The following is a 7,350-nucleotide window of genomic DNA, read 5'->3' as shown; positions in this document are numbered from 1 at the left end:
TTTACATTATCAACATACTCTTTAACAAGGTTTTCTATTTGCATATTAAAATGTGATCTTATAAAAATATAATTTAAAATACTACAAACTGTTTGAAAACAATTACTAGACTTAAAACTTATTTTGCAAATTACATTGAATTCATTATTAGAACTAAAGATGTCATTTAAATTACAATAAGAATTATTCAGTAGTTCCGTACAAATATTTAACATAACATTTTCAATGTGCGGTTTCATTTTCAAAGACAAGTCATTTAAAATATTTAAATCCAGACCTTCATGGTTATTCCAAAGATTATTCAGAATGATTGAACTCTCTTCTCTTGTGTCCCAATTTAATACATCTTTAAAAATATTTGACAGATTATTTCTCTGATTGTTTATGTTTATTAAACTTTGTACAATCTCTGGATTCAAACTTATTTTTACAGAGGAGTTTAGGTCTAAATCTTTGTGTGTTACAAGTAGAAAGTCATTCAGCTTCTTCTCTATGATATCAGTGGTTTTATTCGCCTCCTGTATGTTATCTTCGTAGAATTTACACAGAAGTTCCAAAAAAGTTTCATCAAGTTGCACATGATTTTGAGGTTGTATCACACACAGTTTTCTGATGTGCTCTAGTATTGAGGTTCTAATATTATTATTCACGTTGGAGTTTTCTTTACAAGTTGTTAGAATTTTAACAAAACTTCGTGCTAACGCTTTGGTGACCTTTCTGTCTAAAAGTGGATATGAAAACGTTACTTCTGGATACGTCTCGTTGTTTGTCTTTATTAACTTCTTGATGAGTAAATTATTCATTGTGTTATTGTTACATAAAAAAATCCAACTTTTGTTTCTTTTGTTTTGCAATAGGTAGGTATTTGACAATTGATATCGAGAGTATCAGTTGAAATTGACATACGTCACATTGCTGACATGTAAGGTTTTCTGCCATCTAGTGAGGGATACCAGTACTGTCTGAAATATTTTTAATGACATCTAGCGATGAATACCTTAAAACAAAATTTGTAACATTTTGATTTGGCATTTCGTCAATAGATGACGTCGCACGTTTCAAAATATTAGTGGAACGCACTATGATTGCAGCTAAGTTTTCGTCACGCTGTACTATTTTTGTCTTTTGTATTCAGCGTCGCATGATTAATGCACGCTAATAACTGGCAGTTATTAAAATATGAACCAAGTGTACTGTGTAACAAAGAACACCAAGTTTAACGTTTTGTCAGTTTGTCGCTAAAATCTGTTAGCGTTAAGTACATTAATATTCTTTGTCTAATATGTCGCATTTCCACCGTGGTCATGCTACCTAAGCATGCATGTAACATGTGTAATCTACAAAATAAGTAACGGATTTACCTATTAGATAATAATCTACTACATTATGGGTGGGTTGCACCCATTAGCTCCGTGATTGCACCAGAGGCGTGGTTAAAGTTAAAGTTAAGGTTAAAGTTATGGTTATAGTTAAGGCAAAATTCAGCTTTAACTGACCGGAGAAATTGACAGATGTCTGTTGCGTTTATATTTTTATTCAAGATACATCCTACAGACCGTAACGGGATTGAGAGTATAAAAATTTCATTACCCGCAAAAATCGACAGAAAAAATATTTCTTAAATCAAAAGTAAATTTTCACGAAAAAATGTCGATTTAAGCAGGTATGAGCGGTTATGGTTAAAGTTAAATATAGCGTTCTTAACCAGAGATTTGACATTTCGCACTGTAGTTATAGTTAAAGTTAGTTGGTGCAGCCCACCCTATAAGAGTTTTTTGCAGGCAGATCAATCTTAGAGGGGTAAGAGTTAAGACTAAGAATAATTATCTACGTAGGTATATACTTATATCTATTATCTACTGCAACGTATACAGTATACTGCCAATATTATCTTCACAGCAGTATTAGGCAAGTAATGAAAGTATGAAGCTATTAAAAGAAATATAGAATAGAAGTACCAATCAATAATGACTTAATACAACTAATAATCGACTTGGAAGAAATAATTTCAAATCGTGCCATAACATGTTCAAATTGTACATTAATGCTCGTCTTGATAGCATAATTAGTTTGCCGTAGACCGAAGTAAGTGGCGAAAAAAATTACTCAATTCGAAGCCTTTCGTAATTCAAGACATGAGTGGACGAAGTGGGTAACTGTCGTTTTACTTAAAATGAAGGCTTAACAGGACCGGTAGAATTGTTTGAAATTAAAACAAGACGTGCGACACTTGGGGACCTTCGGCTTTTGCATTGCTTTTTTTATCAACTTATCACAGTTTATGCAATTATAATTCTGATAGGTACGCATAGTCGCACGCAGACAAACACCGTGCCGAAGTCTGGTAACGCCGCACCGACCTGCGACCGGCACAGACTGATCAAAGCCCGCGACGAAAGCTATGCAATAGCTTAATACGACGCCTTGATAATTTGTCTGTAGCGATATCGATATTTCTCAGCAATGACTGTGTGTCTTCGTCTTTGGATTACCCATAGCATAACACGATTGGTTAACTTTTATTACACAGAATGATCAATCAAAAATACCTCTGTAAGAAAAGGGATTCTAATTTTGCCAACAGAGGAGAGTGATTGAAGCTTCCAAAAGTACATAGATTGGTTCAAGCATACACTTTAATTTGCCCATAGCATAAATGGAATATATTTATGGTTTTTAAAAACCAATTTGTCGCTTACGCCCTTTCCATTTCTTGCTGTTCCATTTCTTGTTTTCTTTGAGAGTCTGGCCCAGCCTCTCATAGAAAACAAGCAATCTAAAACATATCCAACACGGGTTTTTACTTTAACGCGGCGTCACCTTAAAAGTGGATTATATGTACTTGTAGCTAGAAAGTAGAAATATAAGTAAGCTAGCTGATGGTGAAGTAGGTAAGTTACAAGGTTTGTTAAAATTATAATTTATAAGGGATAAAATGAGTAATTGCTCATATGTTGTAAAATATTAGTTACCCCACTTCATCCAATTATATCTTCAATTCTTCTGTGGGGTCCGTTAAATGAATTGCTTTGGACCTCACATAGAGACCACGTGGGCTAGCTCCGCCCGAGAAAGAGATGGATATAGTCTATCTCTGTCATTGGGAAATCTAATAGGAATTTTAGGAAGTCCATTGAATTTTGAGATGATACCAGCTTTTAGAATTTAGATGATTATAACAATTGACAAGACAAGAAAACCGTTGTGTGAGAAACCTCGCGTTTGTAATTTGCTTTCTAGGCTGGTTGCATCGGATTTTTTAGATGAGATAGATGAGTATAGACTATAGGCATTAGGCCATTAGGCCACTTTAGTTTTGCCGCTCCAATGTACGAGCTCTTCCGCCATCCTAGGAGGCTGCCGCCCATAGGCCATGGCCTGCAGTACTGCTTATACTTAAATCCAGAGCTGTAGGCTACTGGTGGTACACCCAGCATAGAGAAAGCTAATATATATTTTTATTGTTGTTAAAAACAGACTTCAAAACAGCAGCCACAATTAAAAAAACCGGCCAAGTGCGAGTTGGACTCGCCCATGAAGGGTTCCGCAGCAGCAATAAGGTTTATTTTTATGAAATTAAGAGGTTTTTGATTTATTTTAATATTTCAGTTGATTTAATGAAAGTTATTTTTTTTTTTTATGAAATAAGGGGGCAAGCGAGCAAACGGGTCACCTGATGGAAAGCAACAAAATTTAATTAAGGTTAAATTAAATTAAGGTTTACCATTTGTGACGTATAAAAAAAAACTACTGGCTAGATCTCGTTCGAACTAATTTTACTTACCCCTACTTTAGAAGTTAGAGGGGGGCAGGGGCGGATCTTGAATTTGTGGGGCCCTGGGCTAATACTGCTTAGGGGCCCTACCTAATTACTCAACTAATTGCCATTTTGACAAGAAACTGTTTTCTGTAGTATTAAGTATAGAATATAGATGTAGGTATATCTATATTCTATACTTAATATTATAAAGCGGAAGAGTGTGTTAGTTTGTTTGCTTGTTTGTTTGAACGCGCTAAACTCAGGAACTACTGGTCCGATTTGAAAAATTCTTTCAGTCTTAGATAGCTCATTTATCGAGGTAGGCTATAGGCTATATTTTATCACGCTAAAACTAATAGGAGCGAAGAAATAGAGGAAAATGTAGAAAAAATGGGGATAAATTATTTGACAGGGCTTATTTGAACACGCTAATCTCAGGAACTAATGGTCCGATTTAAAAAATTCTTTAACGCATAGATTAGATGAAAAAATTTTTTTTGTTTCAGTTGTATCTATGGTGACCCCAAACATTTTTAATATTTTTTTCATTTTTGTAGCAAAATCTTAAAGCGGTTCACAGACATCTACTTACCGAGTTTCAATAGTATAGCTCTTATAGTTTCGGAGAAAAGTGTCTGTGACATGCGGACGGACGGACAGACAGACAGAGAGACATGGCGAATCTATAAATAAGGGTTCCGTTTTTTGCCATTTGGCTACGGAATCCTAAAAATACCGTCAAAAAGGTCTGCGTAGACCCCGCCTGTGACGTTAAGAGGATTCCACACCGCCGTTTTTCAATACAAACACTGTCCCCTGTTTCCTCCCTGGATAATGCCGGTAGAGTTATGATTTTTTCCTGAATATCTATGGCCACTTAATAGTGGCCATAGCCATAAACATAGCGACATGCTAATGCATGTCCCTATGTTTTCTTTTTTTTCATAATTTTATTATTAAAAAAGATAAGAACGTCCAAAAACCCAAAAAAATGGCAAGATTTTCCTCTGTGTTCAAACACCCAGAAAACAAAACGGGCTAAAATATACAAAAAAAAATAAAACATAGGAACACAGCTCAAGCCTTGTTTTAATTCTTAATGAAAAAAGTACTTAAATCGGTTAAGTTTTAGAGAAGGAATCAGCGGACAACGAATCGAAGATTTTCTGTTCTTTAATCTTTTATTAGAACTTTTGTCGTGTTGTCTCTATCGCGCTCTGCGGTGGGAGACTTGAGATTGGTGAGACAGCAATACATTTTCAAATACCTATTTTCAATTTCTCTCGCCCCTGGTGTATCCTCTTAAAGGTTAAATTATTGTTCCCAATCTTTTTCAGCCTGCGGCGCAGTTACACGTCGCAATATTTTGTGACGGCGCGGCGCTCGGCCTACTCTACCTAGCTATTAGAAAAAGGTACATAAATAAACACCTTTAATGATTATAGTTGGGTTAAGCAGGTAAATGATAATTAATATTATAAATGCGAAAGTGTGTCTGTCCGTCTGACTATCTTGTCCTCTTCACGCCTAAACCGCTGAACCGATTTTGCTGACATTTGGTAGGTACTTTGAGTCCTGGGAAAGGACATAGGATAATTTTTATCCCGGAAAATTGTACGGTTCACGAGTGACAAACTAATTTTGGCGCAACGGAATTGCGCGCGATTTGTAGTGGTCATAATATAAGTGCGAGATCAATAAAAAGTTTATATTATATAAGTATTAAATGCGACTTTGTGTTGCGTCCCTCGTAATGTGCTCGTACCCTAAATGTGAGGACTATAACATGGTCGTGGAAAGTTCTCGATCGTCCGCCATGATTGATTGACCGTTTTCCCGCCAACTGCCCGCTCAACTAAACGACATCACATCAGCACTTGATGCCATACACTAGATACAACAACAACGAGTAATTGCATTTATATCGCAGTCATCCGGTTTAATCTGCGATTCGATTGAATGACACCATTTAATTGAATGTCTAAAGTACACCATTTACTACATAATAATATATCTTTAAATGTAGTACCTAAATCTTGAGCGCAGCTAGCCCATAAAGTTTATATACCTAGTGGAATAGAGAAACGAAGGCCTGAGCAAGAGAGATGTCACTATCAGTGACATTATTCCCTCTTAAAAGGCCGGTAACGCACCTGCAGCTCTTTTGATGCTGCGAGTGTCCATGGGTGACGGATGTTGCTTTCCATCAGGTGACCCGTTTGCTCGTTTGCCCCCTTATTTCATAAAAAAAAAAGTTTCACACGTCTCTTTTTACCACGCAGTGTTACTGATAGTGACATCTCGCTTGCTCAGGCCTTTGTTTCCCTATTCCGCTAGGCATATTAACTTTATGGTGTAGAGTCAGTCAAATGGATGGCTCTACAATGTAGAGGCCATTTGCATCTAGATTTTAGCTAACACATTACATCGCTGTCTGACCCGAATGATGGGAGTCGGGTTAAGCCGAGTTAATCGTGCGAACGCGCCAACGTGGGACTTGTCACACAAGTTAGTTCCAAAATATGGCCCAGTGTAGTGGCCAATGCCCATGATGTCTAGAATCGACGTCATACTGATGTCTGTTCCAAAATATACGCCAGTGTATTGAGGTACATTTTGTTCTGATGCCATTACTCATAATAATACGTCACACTTGTCTTAATAGACACAACATTTCAGTACAATATGACATCATGTAACATGTAACAACAGTTACATGTATCATGCTGGGTTTTATTTCGGAACCTAGGCACAGTGTTAACTTGCACCGGGGTCCGGGACACGATTCAGCATGTAGTCATTAGCTTTGTCCACACTGTGCCTTTCTCTGTTTGCCAAGGGCATCCGCTATAGTGCAGTCAACAGCGAACGTGAGGCATGCCCGCGACGCATGCCCTCTGACCGTCTCCAAAAAACTAAAATGACAAGCTACAATATAATTGAATGCGCCAAAACGCATGAAGATGACGAAAATTGAAAAGGAAAGCGCATAGTGTGGACATAGCTACTAGTCAATTATAGGAATCCATATTAATGATCTGAAAGTGTGTGTATCTGTCTGTCTTTTACCTCTTCACGTCAAAACCTACCGAAGAAATTGGTTCTCGATTTTGCTGATATTTGGTATGGAGATACTTTGAATAATGAGTTCCGGGGAAGGACAAGGGATACTTTTTATATCAAAAAATGTACGGTTCTTACTCGATAAACAGACTTTGGCGCAACAACTTTGGCTTTGGAGTTGCGTGCGTCATTTAGTGGTGTTATATGAACCCCACGCTACTGCTATTTGCTTCGGAGAAATGACTTAGTAGTACATACCGATGGGAGGGAAATCACATACCAACAGGCAATTAGTCTGCTCATTCTTTACAAGTACTCGCCGAGTACCTAATTAGTACGTAATAAGTATATAATAAGAGAAGACCAATCACAGCTCGGTGATACTTCACCGTTCGATTTATGAAATTCGAAATTCGAATCATAAATTACTGTGGACCACCGTGCGTGTGCGAGCGAGCAAGCTTGCTCTCTGGGTGGGCTACAACAATGATCTATTATTTTATACACCTCCGAGATTGGATAGTCTT

The sequence above is a fragment of the Aricia agestis genome, chromosome 21 (genome assembly GCF_905147365.1).
Source record: "Aricia agestis chromosome 21, ilAriAges1.1, whole genome shotgun sequence".
Lineage (NCBI taxonomy): Eukaryota > Metazoa > Arthropoda > Insecta > Lepidoptera > Lycaenidae > Aricia > Aricia agestis.
The sequence above is the reverse complement of the archived record's forward strand: the minus strand, read 5'-3'. Positions refer to the sequence as shown.